The sequence below is a fragment of the Balearica regulorum genome, chromosome 2 (assembly GCF_011004875.1).
Source record: "Balearica regulorum gibbericeps isolate bBalReg1 chromosome 2, bBalReg1.pri, whole genome shotgun sequence".
NCBI lineage: Eukaryota > Metazoa > Chordata > Aves > Gruiformes > Gruidae > Balearica > Balearica regulorum.
The window spans coordinates 100818381-100839174 of NC_046185.1; positions in this window are offsets into that span (position 1 = coordinate 100818381).

Sequence of the window (20794 nt, forward strand, 5' to 3'; positions counted from 1 at the left end):
TAGTAAAGGATGATGAAGCAGGGCTATCACAAGAACAGGAGGAAGAGACAGAACCAGAGATAAACACCCAATCCCTGTCCCTCAGTGATCTGCGAGATATGAAAAAGATTTCAGCTGTTGTTTAGGCTAGCAACTTGTCACCTGGCTGCTCCGATGCTAGGATAACGGGGCCAGTAGCCTGGAATTAGACGGTAGGGAAGCCAAGCAGCTGGGATCCCTCTCCAGGGAAGGGGGCATTGACAAGGCAATTGGAAAAGGGATGCCAGCCCTCAGCCTGTGGAGGTGACTCTTGTCAGGCGTGAGGGAAAGGTATCCCTTCAAAGATGTTATATGTCACCCAGGCAAGTAGACCACCAGGGAGAGAGGTATCCTGTACCTGAGGGAATTAGCCATCTAGGAGATGGTTTATTATGATCCAGACAAGGTGCAGTTACCCGTGGATCCAGATGAACTCCAATGTGCTTGACCCATCTGATGGAGATTTGTACAGAGCACACCATCAGCAAATGCCAAATCATTGGCAGTACTGGCCTGGAAAGAAGAAGAGGCACCAACAGTGAACAAAGTGGCTGGCCAACTCGGGCAATAGGAAGAAAATCTCTCTTCCTCCATACGGGCCTGTGTCTCAGCTGTGGAAAGACTGTTCAAAAAATCTGAAAACCTGTTCGAGAAACTGCCCCGGGAGGTCTGGCAACTCAAAGAGGATATGTCCAATTCTCAGCTTGTACAGACCAGTATCTCAGCTATTAGGAGTAAACATTTCTCTGCTCGAGAGAGGATATAGAGGGTGCACACCACGAGGCACCCTGTCATTTTACCTGCATGACCATGGAGAGGACATGAGGAAGTGGGATGGAAAACCAACTGCAACCCTAGAGGCACAACTGCAAGGAAAAACAATTTCAAATGGGGGTTCTTCTAGGAAAACTGCAGGCAGTTCCCCAGACAGACTAGGAGGACTGATCTTACTTCTGATCTTATGGAAGGAGCTTCTGATTCCTATTTACAAGAAGTGAGTAACAAGGATGAGATTTAAACCCATGTGCACTACATAAATCCATTTATCAGTAACGAATACAATGACCAGCACTAGAAGGGCTCTGCTTCCAGCCAGGTAGAGGAAAGGGACAGCTGGGTTTAGTGGACTGTGTGGATCTGATGGCCTGGCACATTAGATGCCCAGGAGTAAAAGGCTGTAGTGGACACCAGTGCACAGTGTACCCTAATGCCATTCAGCTATGAAGGGGCAGAACACATCTGTATTTCTGGAGTGACAGGGCGATCCCAACAGTTAACTGTTCTGGAGGCTGAAGTGAGTCTAACTGGGAATGACTGGGAAAAGCACCCCATTGTGACTGGCCCAGAGGCTCCGTGCATCCTGGGCATAGACTGCCTCGGGAGAGGGTGTTTCAAGGACCCAAAAGGCTACCGGTGGGCCTTTGGCATAGCTGCCCTGGAGTTGGAGGAAATTAAACAGCTGCCTACCTTTCCCAGTCTCTCGGAGGACCCTTCTGTTGAGGGGTTGCTGAGGGTCAAAGAACAACAGATGCCAATCGCTACCACAACAGTGCACCGGTGGCAATATTGCACCAACCGAGACTCCCTGATTCCCATCCACAAGCTAATTCGTCAACTGGAGAGCCAGGCCATGATCAGCAGAACCCGCTCACCCTTCAAGAGTCCCATATGGCCAGTGCAGAAGTCCAATGGAGAGTGGAGGCTGACAGTAGACTGTCGTGGCCTGAATGAAGTCACACTGCCACTGAGTGCTGAACATGCTGGAACTTCAGTAAGAACTGGAGTCAAAGGCAGCCAAGTGGTATGCCACAATTGATATCGCTACTGCATTTTTCTCAATCCCTTTGGTGGCAGAGTGCAGGCCAGAGTTTGCTTTTACTTGGAGGGGCATCCAGTACACCTGGAATGGACTGCCCCAAGGGTAGAAACACAGCCCCACCATTTGCCATGGGCTGATCCAGACTGCACTGGAAAAGGGTGAAGCCCCAGAGCACCTGCAATACATTGACAACACCACTGTATGGGGCAACACAGCAGAAGTTGTTTTTGAGAAAGGGAGGAAAATAGTACAATTCTTCTGAAAGCCGGTTTTGTCATAAAACAACGTAAGGCCAAAGGACCTGCACAGGAGATCCAGTTTTCAGGAATTAAATGGCAAGATGGATGTTGTCAGATCCAAATGGATGTGATCAACAAAATAGCAGCCATGTCTCTACCACTAGCAAAAAGGAAACACTAGCTTTCTTAAGCATTGTAGGTTTTTGGAGGATACATATTCCAAATTACAGTCTGATTGTAAGCCCTCTCTATCAGGCGACCCAGAAGAAGAACAATTTCAAATGGGGCCCTGAGCAACAACAAGCTTTTGAACAAATGAAATGGGAAATAGTTCATGCAGTAGCCCTTGGGCCAGTCTGGGCTTCCTAGTAGCTGGTATAGTGCTGTGCTTTGGATTTAGTATGAGAATAATTTTGATAACACACTGATGTTTTTAGTTGTTGCTAGATAGCTGTAGTGTCTACACTAAGTCAAGGACTTTTTAGGTTCTCACACCCTGCCAGGTGCACAAGAAGCTGGGATAGCACAGCCAGGACAGCTGGCCCAGGCTGGCCAAAGGGATATTCCCTAGCATATAATGTCATGCTCCGGATATAACTTGGGAAGCAAGTGGGGAGGCAGGATCGCTGCTTGGAAACAGACTGGGCATCGAATTTTTTTCCCCTTTTGCATATGGTAATCAAATGCATTTGTGCATCACTTATTATTGTTATTGCTGTTATTCTCTTCCTTTGTTCTCCTATTCAACTGTCTTTATCTCAACCCATGAGTTTTTTTTTCCTATTCTCCTCCCCATTTACTGAAGGGGGAAGTGGTGAGTGAGTGACTGCGTGGGGTTAAACCACGGCAGCCACTCACCACATCACAGCACTCAAACCACTTGGAGCAGTTTGGAAATCTGTCCAAACTGAACCACCAGAGACAATACGTAATAGGAACTGAATCAGGGATATTAACCATGGTATGATTTCATTCAGGCAGATCAGCTGGTGGCCTAAGGGCCACATATGGACTCTAGGACGAATCCACACAGCTCAGTACCTTTTTTGCCACAGCCTCAACCCCAGCACTGTCAGGGCCATTGTCAAACTTCTGAGTGTGCCACTGGTGTACCACTGAGCCTCATAATCTGCATTTGTGCCTGCATGGGAGAAGCCAGATTTCTGCAGGTATTTGAATGCTCTGCTCTGCACAGCTAAGCGCCCTGCTTCAAGCGTCAGTGCCACACAGGCACAAAATCTATTTGAGAAATCTGGCCCCTACAGCATACCATTCAAACAAATACACCAGCACATTTTTCTCACCCTGTCTTTTTGTCCTCAAGTGGTAGATAGCACCACATAGGTGCAGCAAAGCAGAGCAACAGTGGAGGAATAAGGAAAGGACATGAGAGTACCTGTCTGGAACAGCTTGCTGAAAGACAATGGACAGACAATAAATAACCCTGAACACTGAAAGACAGGGCTGTCATTTTCTGTCATGCTAGAAATGTCATAAACCACAGTAGAGATGTGCCAACGGTTTGAGGACCTCACAGAATAATTTTTATAGCATTGTATTTCATAATTTCTGTCGTTATCTTGTGGACCCAACTTCCTGATCTATGTCTGCCTCCCTATTCACTGGCATTTACTCAGAAACTCACAGCCTGCACTGCCAGGGGTATATTCAGGTCACTGGCTGCCCATCGCCAGAGGCAACAAGGTCACTCCAGTGCACGTAAAACAGAGGGCTTCATGCAACATACTTGAATGCTGGGATCCAAAGGAAGGGCTGCTGAGGGAAACTAAAAAAGAAAAAAAAAAAAAGAAAAAAAAAAAAAAAGAAAAAAAAAAAAAAAGGTAGCTCAGTTCTGGTCCAGAATAAGAAGCAAGCTCACCTGAAAGGAAATGTCCCCTGTGTGTTCACCAAGTATCAGAGGCAAGACTTCTGCCCACACTGAACTCTGTGCTATCAGACAAGGTAGCTTAGAGCTACTTCAGGCATTTCTAGATGAGCGCAAGTACAGCCTTATCCCCTCTAGGCTACCCTAAAAAAAAAGTATAAATAATTACTTCTAGCAACAGAGGATTGAAATGTGCAGAGGTAGCCCTAACACTTTGGAGTATCACTGACTGGATTCTCCACAATATATCATTTTGATCAAAAACTTACCGGGATTCCCTTTCTGCATTTCCTTTGGGCTTTTTTGAATGGGATGACACATGATCAACAATACTATGCAAGTATAGTAGTGGTGTTTAAATAATCCCATACATAGCAAAGATTACTGTACATATTCATTTAAAGTTGGCCTGAGGCAATCCAAATTTACAAACAATTAGGTATCTGTAGGCATGCCAAGAAATATTCGTGCAGCATATAGGCCCAAGAGAAAATATAATGAAGATTAAGAATATTATTAACACATATATGGAGGTAATAGTATTTGATGGATTTCTATATGAGTACCTCTGTGATCCTGGCAAACCCCAGAAAAAGGACTGGACTGACATTTTCCACATTTACCTACAGCTGTCAAATCGGTAGCACAGCAGTAGTGCTAAGTATCTGAAATCTAAACAGCTGCTAAGCCATCTTCCTTTCTTTTGTTACACAGTAATTAGATCCACCTCATTCACTCAGTTCATGACAAATGTTTCTGCTTCACTCGGATCCCAAGACAACTTCCGTTGCCCTTCTCTTTAATATTTTTTTTCCCACAAAAAGGCTTTTTTTTCCCCCCCCGAACCTTGTAAGTTTTTGTTCCCATTACAATCTTGGCACACAAAGCAGGTGGTATAAGAAGTGCTAATGCTTCCATATTCTTTGAATTGTTATAAACTGCTGTATGGTTTTGTTCATTCTAAGTACCTAGTCTTTTGATTTCCTGGCCAGTCCATTTCATTCTCACGAGTTAACAAGACCATAGGCATGGAGAGACACAAGAAAGGCCACCCAATTAAAGGGAGAAAATGAAGATCAAAACAGGCTACTGTGCTGTCATATGGTCAGGTACAGAACTGTACCTGGTGCAATCACTGATAACAGGCTAGTTAACACTGCACCTGTCACTTTGCCGTGACCTTCACCAGTCACCTAACTCCAGCCTTATGAGACTTGACTATCTTTTAAGTTAAAAAGGCTTAGATTAAAAATATTATTAACTCTGGAAATCCTTAAACAGCTTCACTGAAAACAACACGAGGAACAATTTTGAAATTACAAGTCCTGTGGAAAGGACTCTGCATAATTTGATAACAGACAAAGGTTACTTTCTTCTCCATTAAACCAGAAGCAGCTGAGCACTGAAAGTACATGCTTACCTGAGGGATGGGGTACTACCCCGTGTTGCATGTAAGCATGAGGTTACCCAGTGTCTGGATCAATCCTTGGAGCTGCTCAGGCACAAGCTGTTCCACACAGCATGTACTGTTCTCCTGGTTGTGCATTCAGAAACCACAGCATAAGCAGACAGTCTTAAGCAGGACTCTGAAATGAAATACGTTGTCAGCGTCCCGAAATGAACAAGGGTCCCATTGCTCTAGGGATTAATGCCGTGGGGTGAGTGTTCCCAAATCAGCGTTGCTGTTCCTTCACACAGTGTGTGTGAAGTGGGGGCAGGCAACTTAACACTAAGACATTGGCCTTCCTTCATTAAAACACTATCTGATGAAGATCATCTACATTTCAGAGAGCTCGCACCTGAAAATTGCTAGGAAAAATAGGACAGAAATCTTATTTTAAAAAATAAAATATTACTTCAGTGGATTCTTCCTCAGGAGTATTAAAAGAAGGATTGCCTCTTCCTGCAAATGGAGGGAACTGAGAAGGGTTCACCACACATTGTAGGAAATAAAGCTCTTGTTAAAACCAGAAAACAAACCACAAAAATTATTTGGTGATGTGTTCTACTGCTCTGGACCAAAATTCCCGTGTTCAACTGCCACCAGAACATTCAGTGAAGAAGAGGGAGCCTAAAAGGCTAACAGTCCACCAAGCACCACTAGACGTCCCAGTTCACAAAAAAGGCTGGCCCATTTACCTCCTGGTGAACTTGGTATTTAACACGATGAGCTGGAAGGAGTCCACCTTAAATAAGATAGCTAGGAAAATCCAAATAACTGGAAGAAGATTTTGTTACCTAACACATCAAATAGTTTCACAACTGGTCTCAAAAACAAAGGAAAAAACCCCATCAAAATGCTGAATTTGGCTTCCACAATGCAAAGAACAGCTGGAGCATTTCTGCATGACTTAGTTTAATGCAGCAGGATTCGAATTTTTAAGTTCCCAAGTTAAAAAGAAAAAAAAAAAGTAGCAAAGTTGCTGTTCATTTTCTGCTATCTGTACCAGTTACCACCTGGATACAACTATTTGCCACCTAGGATGCAACTATTCAAAAATCCACATAATTAATTAGTATCAAACCAAAGTGACGGGTCAGCATCACAGCTCCACGTATTAATGTTTCTGTCTGCAGAACATCTGTACTCCAAGAATGACCTTTTGATGAGAGAAGACCATTCCTTGATTCCAAGCCCTACAGCTCAGACTCACTGCTTGAAAAAACTACTTCCCATGAGAAGCCTCTTACCAGCTCCATGCCCCTCAAGTCTGGCAGTGAAGTGCAGGTAAAATATAACCAAATCCAGGGAAAAGGGAGATTTCTCAGGCATTACTGTAGGTTCAGCAGGTTTTGCTAATTGGCCTATTCTGGGAACATTCAGACCCCTTTTCCATTTCTTCTTCTCTGATGCTTTCCTGAGACCTACAGCACAGCAAAGGGTGCATTAGCGAGGACAGCTGTTGTGCCACCAGAGTTAGCAAGGGTGGACACTGATGTCACCCCAGCAAGGGACCCACACAGTTGGTCACAAGGCAACAGCTGGACAATGACGCAGGACTTATGAACCACATCAGCTGGAGCTCTCTAGGGGTCAAAAGAGCAAGGGAACTAGAGACCTATTTGCCCCAAATTTGCCCCCAAATTCCACATTTCCTCCTAGGGAGTCCTCTGACACACCCAGACACGGTTATGGACACAGTGCGTATTGCTGGATACTATTATTTTGGACACAAATCACACTGCCACTCACAGCCAGGCACTGGCACCCGTTCCTGATCTTACAGGGCTGTTTCACCTAACAGCTCCCAACCTGACTTCCTGAAAGCAGCAGGGGACAGCTGCTGAAACCCCATCAATCCAGACAAAGTCAACATGACCTGTGGATCCAGTCCAGCTCTGCCAGGAAGGGCCTAACAGTGAGTGCGGCTGAGGAAATATTATTGCAGCCCAGAGGCTTTCTCATGCCGGGTTCTATTTTGGTGCACCATTTCTTGTTGCATGAGCATACCCTGGGCATTTTGGGAACTCCAGACACAGATAACAGTTCTAGGTCACAATGTTCTTACTGATAGAGGTTTCACCATTCTGATTTGGGTGCAAACGCTTGTGAACATTGCAGGATGATATACTGTGTAATCACTTGCTATGGCCCAGAACATATAATGTGCCCACCAAAAAGTACAGCAAATAAAATAACAGTGTTTCTTGCCAGTTCAAACATTTTTCCATTGCTAGCAGAGCAAGACAGTACTAACCCATAGAACTGCAATGTTTTAGGACTTTATTTAATAGTAGCAAGAAAAAAGTCACACTGCTGTGAAGTGACACAGAAACATGCGTAACACAATTTTGTCATCCACACAGAAGCAGTGGTTATATACAAGGAAATGTTTATTTGATCCATTTTCTAACACACAAATCAACTTGGTCTAAAACTATTTCATAATATGCATTCTCAAGCAATGACCTAATTTGAGGTGAGCTATTTGAGGTTATCACTGTATTTTTTCAGGCAAGACAGCCATTTGAGTTACCAACTATAGATTCTCTGTCCACAGAGTGCAGAGATTGCACCAGGAAGAGGGCTGCAATGAAAATAAATTAACCTATTTTATTTGATCCATGTTAATTATTTTTTCTTAAGGGAAAAAAAAAAAAGAAAGAAAGAAACTCTGACTTAACTAATGGGAAATCCTCAAGGACTTGGATAAAGAAGTCGTGTGTATCCACTTGCCTTAACCTTTGTTTGGCCTTTTGGCTAAGTACAAGGGGCATATCAGTTAAGTATCTGATGTCTTCTCTCTGGGAAATTCAGTGACTTAATAAGTCATTTCAAACTATTATGATTTTGATGCATGGAAAAAAAACAACTTGGCTTTCCTCAGACAGTACAGCTGGGCAAGTACAGAATTTCCCGGCACTGTTTAAGCCTGGGTGGGGTGGGAAAAAGAAAGAAGAAAAAAAAAAAGTAAAGTTTAAAAGAAGGGAAAAAAGGAACAGAAATCCCACTAGGAATTCAAGGAAGCTTTTCTTCCTTGTTTTGCTTATAGAGATCAAATAATCCAAATTAAACATGAATCCCCTTGCAAAATGCTGATGACTACTCAAACTAGGGCAGCTGAGGTGCTGAGAAGCCACAAAGCTCAGCTCCAGTCCTTCAGATATTCATACAAGCGAGTAGCTGAAGTGATAGGTCTCGTGTCTGCAGGATCAGCACTGCCTTGAGGAGGAACTGACTGTTGTGCATGCCTACAGCGAAACCCAGCTATATCCAAGTCCTCACTGTAGAACTCTAGGCATTTCTGCAGTACAAGCAGAAAATAGCCACTGCCATTTTTCAGGGAGATCTCACCCCCCAACGAAGGAACACACAGAGGACTGCTAGCATCTTTCCCAACTTGTTGCACTGCAAAGTGACATGGCATTAACCATCATGTAAATGTAATGACATGCTTTGCCTAGTGCTGCAACAGATGAGACTGTGCTCACAGCTATGGCTGGCCTTCAGGTGGGAGGACGGACTTCCAGTTTCAGGAAAGGACCTTCTTATTGCCTGTTAACTTGGTCTTTTGTCAGCCTGTAGCCATACCCTCAAATCTATATTTTAATTGCATTACATCACTTATTTTTTACCTGAGCCCTACAAAATCTATATATCACACTACATGCCCCCACTTACAAAAAACAAGCAGCGCACAAACAAATGAAGTCAACAGAGGGTGCGTGGCAGAAGTCAAACCCTCTGAGTGCCATTCGTGAAACGACCAGTCTTTTCTCCTCTCACCTTCACTGTGGCTTCCCTAAGCTACAAGATTTTTCTACCTAGGGTTTTCAAAAGACACAAATATCACTTAATGTGCAGAGGAACAAATTCAAGACCGTGCCTAGACACAATATGTGTTTATGAACATTTGTTCCACATATTGATTTTTCCAATATTAGTGACTCCCCTGACTTGCTTCCTGTGACCAAGGAAGAGCAAATAATTCTTTAAGAGAAGTCTGAAGTTAAGAAATATATCATGCAGATGTATGCAAGCCAGTACCTCCTCCACACACCCAAGTTTAGCAGACAGATTTTTCAGAACCAGCTTGCAGGAGGTGGCTCTGCAAACATTGAAGGCTTTTTAAAGTGATGCACAGCTACAGGGATGATTTTCATGTCAAGAAAATAACGCTAACTCCATTAAAAAACCCTGCTTATTGCAGTGGTTCACAGACTGAAGTCAGAAGAGACCACTGGGATCCCACCCAATGCAAAACACAGCCCAGGAGCTTTCATCCAATGATTCCTTCGTTTAGCCCCTAACTTTTGACTAATCTCAAACCTGTCTTCCAGAATTAAAATCAACTTATATTCAGAGACTTCAAGGCTATGTCAACACTGCCTTGTGTAACACAGACCTGGGGGCAGGCCACTAAAGCATGACTATGCAACCATATTGTTAACAACCTGCTGCTCAGCCGCTTCCAAATCCCACAGGGCTTCTTGTCATGCAGTAGGAACCTTTCCAGGAAAGAACTTGGCCAACCCACCTGTCAGGGGACATTTACTCAGGTTTGACAGGACGGGCATTGGCAGATTCAAGCCAATCTCAATGTATCTCAAGAAATGCCCTATCCTGAACCCAGCCTATTCATAGTGCCAGGATAAGTTTCTTTCCTACCACATCGTAAAGCTGATCCAAAGCCAGTGTTCGGTTTGAACTAGAGATGTACTGGAGAATGACTCCAAACTTGGAACCGTGCTCAAAAGGCAGCCCAGCCATAGCCCACATGCAAGAAAATCCACCATCACTCCTTTTACCATGTTCCTTCCATCTGAACCACTCCCATCAAAAAGCAAATGCATGAAATCCCCCCTCACTGGGGGCACAGTTCTGCAGGTGAAAGAAATGATCAGTATAACACTGTTTCAGGGGAAAGGTTGCAATTCTGCAGTGCAGCCCTATTAAAATCAGCCACATAAACTGATCACTGATGTAAGTCATCACAGTGTTTGGCCCACTTGCTCTAGCGAGTTTCTGCTTTTTACTTGACTCTGCAGCTGCCTTGCACCTCCCGCTCCTACATCTTTACTGTCTTCATGTAAATCAAAAATCAATCAAACCTCACTTCATCAGTAATAAATCAATCACTTGGATCACTCGACTATAAAATAATGACCTTGTGGCTGCAAAGGCAGAGTATGTGTGAGCACATGGATGACAGCAAGCAAGAGAGAGAAATAAGTATTTTTATATACGTATATATAGTTCACAGATACTCTTTTTTGTTCTGGCCACATCTGAGCTCTCCAAAGGGCTGTACCAATAGAAATTCACATTTGTTGCTTGCCAGTCATCCCCAAACAAATCAAAGCATTCCTATCCTCTTTCCATGTTATTTTCTCAGATTGTATGCTGTATTCATACCTTTTTTCCTGAATACAAATGAGTACAAATGTCAGAGGCAGACTAGAAATGTTGGGGCACACACAGTACATTCTTGGTTTCTTCTAAAGATCAGACCGTATCACCAGTAAAAAAAACCAACCCAGTAATAAAAATAATAAGTAAAAAAAAAATAAAATCACTCAACCTCCATCTACCAGCTTCCAAACCAAGATAAGGAAATGTCTCACATTTTCCACAAAGCCTCATGTTACCTCCAGCGTAAGCTGGGAGGCCTGAGAATCCGTCCTGTTGTTTCCCTTGCTAGCACTGCATTCCTACAGAGTTTCTGCATTCGCTCAGAGCTTCTTGTTGTTGTTATTGTAAAAGCCAAGCGTTACACAAGACAGAGAGCTTGACAGCTTTCCCACAATCCTCAGCATGTGGGAATAGCAAGTAACAAAGTGTTAACACCTGCCAACTGGTGGTTAGGTGTAAATGTCTCTGTTAACAACAAACACTGCTGCTAGCAGTCATCAGAGCAAAGCAGCAAATCTGTTCCCTTCTCCAATGTGGAAAACACCAAACAATAACAAAAAAGGCACCTAATTGCTTGATTAAGATGTATCAGTGTTGGAAACTGCTGATCTAGAACATTGAATCTCTGACATTTACTTCACTCTTGATTAAACAGAAATGTTTAAAACTAGCTATTGTGCAGGCAGAAGCTCAGAGCACTGTGTACCATCCAGGGAATTGTGAAAGTGAAACTTTTCACAAAGAAACAAAATCAGAGCCACCTCCTCTCTGCTGTTTCTTAAAAGCATCAGCTGCTGAGACCCTCTGGCCATTATGAAGACGGGCTGGAAGAGCACTAAGGAAGGGTTAGGAGTCACGTAACTCATTGATTCCCTTCTCCCCATGTGGAACTTCCAGGGAAACCTTGTGAAAACATCCAGCTCCTGCTCTGAAAAATGCTGCTGAAAAGGGAGGTCAGACCTGTTTCTTTATGGAGAGAAGGATTAGTTGTGTAGTTTTAAAAATCATGCTTTCAGTTGGTGATTTCCTAGGCAGCTTCATGAGCCGGGTGGCACTGATTTATCACTGATTTGCATGCGACTAATGTCTGAGACCTGAGGCTAAAAGCCTGCAAACTCTAGATTTGTCCTCAGTAGCCAGCTTGCTTGTTTTATTGCCCTTTCCCCGGGACAAAAAGGTAAGAGAGAAGCTGGTCAACTCACTTGTCTCAAGTAAACTACAGATTGCCAAGTCAGAAGAAGGTAAACTCCATTAATCTACACTACCCACAAAAGCCCATGGCTGCCCAAATCTCCCTACTGTGCACACAGAAACTCCAGCTCAGCTGGGGAGGGACATTAATCCTGGTTTCCATCAGCCTGCATTTCTTCAGTAATTGCCATCAGGAAAACAAATTATCCCATTCTGGAAGGGTGGGGGGTATTTCACATTTATATCTTTTTCCCTAAAGATACTATCTGAAATGCTTCAGACAACCATGATTGTACCTGATTAATCAGCTGGTGACCAGGACAACAAATAATTTTAACCTACATCAGTTCCTCAATGCAGGTCACAAGGGAGGAGGAGGGTAAGTTGAAGGCATGGGTCACTTCTCTTGGTGGTGCTACCAGTTGATGCCAGCATTAATGATGCATGAAACAAAGGCTTTCAATAGTCAGTACCTTGAAATAGAGAAAACATGTTCTCCCTGTTTCCTGAAGCATCAAGTATTTGAAAGTTCTACAAGCAGTAGATGGTTAAGGGTAATGAATTGGCTTACAAGCACTGGCACAGCATTGTTCTGACTCTAAGCAACATCATTCACCAAATTGCTATAGTGAAGGCTCAAACAACATTCAATTAAAGTTTCCTGCAAATAGTTCTATGGGTAGAAAATGGACAAACAATTGGTTAGTTGGCCAAAAGTGGCTTTCTCCACTAGGAATGGGTGAATCAGGTAATAAACTTGCCTGCCAGCACGAATGTTGATTTATTTACTGAACTAGATATTTCCAAACAGCAGTTGGAAAGTTTTTTTGCTATAGGAGGTTTAGGATCACCTGCATCAGAACAGTATTAGAGGAAAATTTGCAAGTTTCATGTGAATATTCAAGCCCCACAGCAGCTGAATTTAGACTCTCAGTCACACGGTTTCTGTGACTCAGCCATTTGTTAGTCATCCTCTGCCCATTATATCTCAGGAAAGTTACAGATACCCATAATTAGAAAGGCAATCCCCCTCCTTCTGTCTCCTCTCTGCCGGTTCTCTAGGTATCATGTCCTCTCACTCCCTTACTACCAGAGGTCATGTGCTATTTCATTCCCATTGCCTTTCCAACTAGATTTATTTCCTTACAGTCTCAACCATTTTATGCCCTTACAACAGTCCTTCTGTCTTACCCCACGTGCAGAATGCTCCAGATTAACTGATACCCTTGCACCTCTCTTCAACCCTCCCTTTTCCAAACCCAGCAGCCCTGGTCCTCGTCTCTCTCTCTTGCACAGGTTTTTATCAATAGCTGCCTTCTGGGCTCTCACAGGCCATATTCAATTCAGTGCCATTCTTGCACAGTCAGGGAGCATAATGCAAAAGAACATGGTTGCTTCCGTCTAAACCTATCCTGGACTAGTTTCTTTAATTTGTTCAAGTTGTTGATCTGTAGAGCTGGCACTTCGGTGCTTCCCTCAAATCAATGTTTCTGCCTGACATGTTATTTCCACTCTTGCACACTGTTCCCTCCATGCATCATTCTACCATCTCTCCCTCCTTCGTTGCATCAAACAGCTTTCTTGTTTTTGCCTTCCAGCCCACTATCTTCTCTTCTTGCTGTTCAGACAATCAACTCCCACCATCCCTCTGCCAGCGATAACTGCACTGTCACAAGCAAATCTGGTTTTCCCTATACTCCATAATAGATTTCGCAGTTTTGCCATTTTTTCTTCTTCTCTATTTGATAAAGAACAGAGATATCTGAACTAGCAAAGCCATAGGGACAACTGTCCGTATTCAGACTGAGACAGCGAAGCTCCTGTTCACTAGGACAATTGTCTAGGAGATGCTGGACTAAATTATCAATGTCTGATCTAGAGTAGGCAAAGGGGAAGACTTGAGTGTGCAGCACTTAAATCTCAGATTTATGCATCAGGTACTATGAAGCAGGAGAAGACGGACAGACAGGTACGCACATGCCCTTCTCACACTCAGCACACTCTGAATAAGAGGATGAGTCTCTCTCACACACAAAACCCATCCCTTTTAAAACTAATGAGTAATCATCTTCTAAGAAAAAAACATTTTGGTGGAAAATTTCCGACCAGTGCTAATCTCTCATCTCCTTCAGTACCATAAACATCCCAAACTGACAGCTGTAATGCCACTGCCCCCTTCCGAATTTGTCGCGACTTACTTACTCTTTCTTTGGCGATAGAAGACACTAGCTTTGTTAGTGGTTCATTCTCCCACTCTTTCCTCCCAAACACCCCCCACCCTGTATTTTATCTAAGGATAACCCCATCTTCTTCAGCACAGGGCATAACATGACAGGCCCTTGTCCAGCAGCACCCCTACCCCTTGGTGGGGTTGCTGGGCACTAGTGCTAAAGCAGCAGTGTAAGCAGACCAGCCCACACCAGAGCAGTAAGTCTAGCTTAGATCCTATAGGTCTGAACACTATCCATTGTGTTTCTTTTTTAGACAACCACCTCCAAGGCAGAGGGAGAGTCTTTCTTCCTACAAGTCACCTTGTAGTACCTTGAGACCACAATGCTAGAATACGCAAGAGACAGAAGAGCTAAATCTAAATGCAGAAAAAACAGCATGGCCTAGTAGTTTAAGCACAGGCACAGTCTGGATTCCTCTGTTGTCTTTGGCACAGCATTTCTGTAGTACCTTGGCAAGGGCACAAAGTAAACTATCCAGTAGCAGTTCCTCCCTCCTACAGATGCACAAAAGCCTGTAAAAGTGTTGCAACTAATTTGCATCAGCACCTTTGGAAGTGTCCGCCCTCCCACTCCTGTGCCCCAGTGCTCTTCCTGCAACGCAGAGGTAAAGCCGTATCTACCAGACAGAGTCTGGCTCCATCCGTCAGTTCACCAGGTGCTGAGGATTCTGGCAGGCTCTGACCTGGCACAGGTGGGGTTACATGCTTTCCCTACCGACATTTCTATGTTTAGTTTTAACACTATGAGGTTAACAAAGCTTTCTTGTCTAACTATATTCAAATGATGACTGAAAGCTACCTCTGCATAGTGTTTTCCCATTAGGTCGATGGCAGCCAATAGAGGAGCACTTAGTACTGGTTATTTAGCTGAATAGGAGCAAACAACAATTTGTACAATATCAGCCCAAAGAGGGAGGAATACGGAGGACCTAAAACACACCGTCAACAAAGCGATCATCATCAGAGATGGCGTGGGCACATGACTGCTTGCCTTGTTCATCGACACACACCTCCCCCCCCACTGAGGGACCGGGTTCCTGTGCATTCAATAGAACTCAGCAGAGCTAGCGTGCAAAAGTTGTGCATACAACTATCTTAGAAATAAATTACTCTCCCTGCACTTTAGGAAATAAATCCCTTTCTTAGTAGTCTTTGAAAAGAGATGAGTTGTCCATTTTGTTCCACACTAATCTTAATATTTTCCACTACAGGCTCCACCACATTACTTAAAACTGGTACTACACTGTTTGTCTAATTGAAGAGCAGCTGTGAAAGAAACAGTTCTGGTTTTGATGGGACGGAGGCCTCAAATAGACAAGTTGGAACAATACAGGGACAAAGCAAGCCAGAAGCATGTGAAAAGTACTTCAACACCTACCTCCTACTGAAGTCAGTGGTATTGGCCAGCTTGGATGGTTCCTTGGAGAGTTTAAGGTCTTGATGCTAGGCAAGGCTTGTTTCTATTCCTGTAGATCAAGGCTCCAGAACTGCACTTTGATATCCAATAATAGGCACTGCTTGCCTTTCATCCTTCACCAATGATGTGCAACCTTTTTACTGTTGAAAATCAGATAACCAGAGGCTTAATAAAAAGGAATATTTTGGCATAGTTCTAAGAAATCACTCAAGTGAAAGGTGCATAGGTTTACTCTCTGGACTAAACACAAGATCTCTCCAGTCTGGAGCAACCAAAGCAGTCTTGCAAAGTCTTGCTAGTGCTTGTCAGGTCCTGAACACTGGAGTTGTCTTGATCATAAGCACTCAAATCCAAAGAACAGACCTAGCAAGAGGCAAATATATAATCACATATCACCAACTCTTTGGGCTACACAGTTACCAAAAAGCCATCTGCGTGATCAGATCCTTTGTAAGCAAAGGACAGCATGGAAATAGTCACCTCTTATTTCTAGCTCCTTCTTTGGCTTCTACTCTTCAGCACACAAGATGATGTCTGTCTTACCGGAGGCTGCCTCAAGCATCACCACAGACAGGCTATGTCTCCAGATCCCTTTCCATCCTGTTGTCCCATGTTTTCATTTTCTGCCTGTGAGAACGCAGCCATTTGCAACACCAGAGCTATGGGAATTCCGGCAGTGATCAAACGCCCCCTGTTAATGAAGGGTCTTGGGGCTATTTGCATCTCTGGGGGATTTGGATGCACTGCAGGGTGAGGCTGGGCCTCATTTTAAGAGAAGGCTCCAGCCCACACCAGTGCCAAGAGGCTGACTAATGTAATTATTTCCTTGCGAAGCAGCATTTTTCAAAGTGCTGATTCTTATTAAGAAAAAGGAACGGATTTGGAGCTCATATTTTGATCTGGTGCCCAGGATTATTTGGAAATTCTTTTTCCTGGAACGAGATTTTTTGTTCCAAATTTCTCCATGGTGGGGAGAGAGGGTTTCCTGGGCAGAATTAGAATAATGATTACAGCCTGTATACAATCAGCTCTAACCACTGTGGAACTCCAAAAATGAATGTTATTGCTCAGTGGCTTCATTGAAAACAGAAGTATTATTTAACCAGAAGGATGGCAACACATGGAAATAGCTCATTATCATATTTTCTCCCTATTTGAAATGTCACATTGAGTATGTATCTTTCACGTCCACTACACTTTAATTAATTTGGACTGTGTTTAAATATATTACACAGCATGCTTTATTACAAAATTCTGACACATTCCCATTGATGAAACAGGGCTTTCTTTCAAATACATGTAAATAGCAGTAGGAGTTACCCTGCCTAAATATTGTTTTAAATACAATAAGAATACCACATCATCTCTGTGTCAGCCTGTGTTTTTCTGTGGCAAGAAACATATATAGCAAAACCAATGTTACATCCAAAGCTTGCTGTTTATTGAAGGGACAATGACGTTAACATTATTATTCCAGGTCTAAATCTTAACCACTTACCTTATTTACATAATTGCAAGACAAACATATATTTTCCTCAATAGCTGAATAAGATTCCAGCAGTGTGATTGCCTAGGAATTAAAAAGTAGAATTGCAGGGTGTATGCATGAGATGAAAATGGCTTGTTTTAACACAGCTGGTGTATCTTATCTTCTGTGCACTTTCAAACACAGCTCTTACAAAGGATGGTTGTCCTCCTACACCCAGGTCTCCAACAAAGTGGAGGATTTATTTCATTTGCGGACCTTCCTCTGGAATGCAGTCATTCCAAAAGTTACTCCTGGGGGAATCAAAGCAGTTATTAAAATCATGTAAAAATAAGAGGGTTCACTCAAATTTCAGTGTTTCTTGGACTGAAATCTTATGGTACATGGAACCCTATGTTGAACAGGATTGGGGATTTTGTAGAAAGTATGACCAATGTCTGACTGATATCATCTCTATTGTCTCTGTTGAGGCACTCGAAAATTAGCTGCTGAACTACTGTAAAACTATCTTAGTTCCAATCACCTTGGGTTCAGCAAACACCTGATGATATTCTCCCTTAAAACACCTCACCAGCTGCCTCATCAGGGCAGTTCTGTCTCACTCTATCATGCTAGTCCCACTAGATGCCACGAAGTGCATCTTGTACAATGCTTGTACCAGGAAGGATTCTCCTTCCTCACTGCTCATGCACTATTCAGGAACCACTGGGAGCCCAGGCTGGTGAAGGAGACCTGCTTCATTCAGTGGGAGCCAACTGACTGGTGCATCTCACACAAGCCTCTGCATGACATTACAGTCAATCCCAATAGCTTGTTCTAAAACATGTTCCAGGGACAGCTCTTTGGACCCTTGCTTCCTCATCCATCCTCCTTAGACAGCAGTAATCAAAGCTTTATTCTCCAAATCATGCATTTTTTCTCTCTTTTGGTTTTTTTTTTCTCCCTAGCAGATGGTCTTTTTCCAAAATAATTCCTGAAGCAAAGATTCTTATCATGGGGAAGGTAATTCGATTCTGAACAAACTCCCAAATGGGGCCAAGTGGGAGCAGTACTCCTGGAATACACATGTTGTTCCTTAGACAAAGGGAAGCTGTTAGACTGCTGATCACTGTGTGGATACTGCCATGAAAGAACAGCACGAATCTGCTCTGTGCTGTTAGATACTCTACTACTACTGCTTCCGTCCTGAGTATTCTCTCCTCACCCCACATAATCCTTTCCTCAGGAAACATTTGCACTAAGAAGAAAAATGTTTCCCAGCAATTGAATAACAACAAAAAAGTTGCATTTAGATACAACACGTAATGTCTGTCTTTAAAAATCTGGACTGGTTTTATATTTAATTCATCCAGTGAATTGTAATAAATGAATAAACATAATTTGGAGATGAATTAAAAAAAAATAAAATCAACTGTGTTGCTGGAGCCAAAAGCAATAACTGCAACTCGCTTTCTCGCTTTCTCCCGCTTCTTCACTCCTTCGGACCCAGGCATTACTGGTGCAATCTTTTTTTTTTTTTTTTTTTAATGTGCTTTGTTTTAGTTGATATCTGCATTAAAGGAACACTCCAGTGTAATATAAAAAGATACTATAATCACTATGCCTAATTACAAAGAAAAGCTAAGTGTCTAATACAAAAACATGCAATAAAAAAGAATAATTAACAATCAGATCGAAAGTCAGATCGACAGCCACCAACACGGCAATCTGATGAGGCAGGCTAGGAAGCACTACTCAGCTGTCCCCTTACAGTGTATGGAGAACCAGAATGCTTTGCCACGTGAGAAGACTAAATAGGGTTCTAATAGTCTCATCTAGGCTCCCTCTCCCATGAAAGGTTGGACCAGATGACCTTCCAAGGTCCCTTCCAGCCTGGGCTGTGCTGTGATTCTGTAAAATGGGAAGTCTGCCCTGATAGATGGCTCTCAGTTTAACCACAGCTTTACCTCCTTAGTTTCTTTCTAACTTAAAGAGCTTGCTCTTACTGTTTGGTTTTTTTCCCCCTAATTCCCCAGAGTAACAAATGTGAAATTTTGGCTGTTAGTGGGCAGGATCTTGTATTCTTTACGCATTTAGATTTTCCATCAAAATCATCAGGAATGTATTAAAACAAGCAGGCCACTTTCCATCTCTTGGTGCAAGTCAATGAAACATTTAGATGTACAGGGAGTGCAAGACTGAGTATACAACTGGGAGCTTCCAAAGAGGAGCAGATCATTTAAAAGTGTTCCTGAAAGACTAGTATTTCTTTACCTGGCAACAACCACCCCCTACTAAGAGCAACAGTAAAAATACACAAAGCCTTACCATACACAGTTTCACCTGAATCAACAAACAATTTGGGTTTGTTTTGTAGACCTTTGAAAGTCCAAAGACCACCTTGTATTAAAGGCAGTTCATTACTCTCATCCATATGCAAGTGGATGGGAGTCTAATGTGCCAAATTCCAGCCTGAGAGACTGTTTAACCATAAATTCTCTCACCACACAGAGGCATGAGTGACTTTGCTGGACTTGAAGGTAGAAGGAACAAAGGGAAGAAGTGGAGCCATGGAAACAATTATTCAGAGGTTCTCAACACCATCAACCGTGAGCAACAACCATACTGATTTAGCAGAAGATACCCTGAAGAAAAAAAAAAAAGAAAAGAAAAAAAAAAAGATGCAGTTCTTTGCATCTCATGTGTAGGACTTCATATACACTTGTTTCTGTGTGACTTGGCAGTGCAGCAACAGCTTTAAGGGAAGATATCAACAGAAGATTCATCAGCAACCATATTGACATCTGAAGAGGCATATGCTCACAGGCAGTATTTTGCCTCTTTCCTTTAACCTGATATTTAAACCCACAAGGTATATATATATCTACCTTGGATAATGCCATTTTCCCTGTACACAGATTTGTATGTTGTCTGTGTGTTTAAGACAATTTCAGCACTGGGCTGAAGTTTACTAAAACCCAGATAATGATGCTATAATTATGAGACAGACAAACAGAAACATGCCAGAACTCACTGGCTGTTTTTGTTATCTTATTTCTATTCAGCTTTTGAAATAAATTGTAAATAAGTAATTTTTTTTAGCAGAGGACAAAAGGCGGGAGACAAATAATGCTTCTTAGAAAAGCATTCTCTATAGATCAGTTCCTGCTAAGTCATCTTTCCATTCATAGACCCTGTTAATTTTTCCCTGTTGATTTTGAAAAAAGTGATTAAATAGCTTTAACAGCAATAGAATTACAAGTGTTCTGAGGAAATGAGAAGCTTTTAGACAGAGATACAATATGTTTTTTTCAGAGGAAAGTCGGTTACAATCAATTAGCTACAAAGATGACGTGAACATTCAAATCCTCCTGCAATTTCAAGATCTGTTGATTTAACAAAGGTTTAGGGAACTTAAGTACATTGCTCAGGATAGATCCTAGTCCAAGAGAGTTCTGACTACATACACCAGGCAATGATTTCCTTCAATATTTGCGATAGTGTTCATTTCTTTGCTCTAGTATTCCCAGTCTGCATGCAATTTCCCTTGATTTTATCATTACTGCAATTAATTGTCCTAAATCTAAAACAGTACTGGAAACAGAATTTAACTTAGGCAAATCAGACTTAATTTGCAAGAGATTCACTGCAACATAATCTCTGCTGAAATATTTACA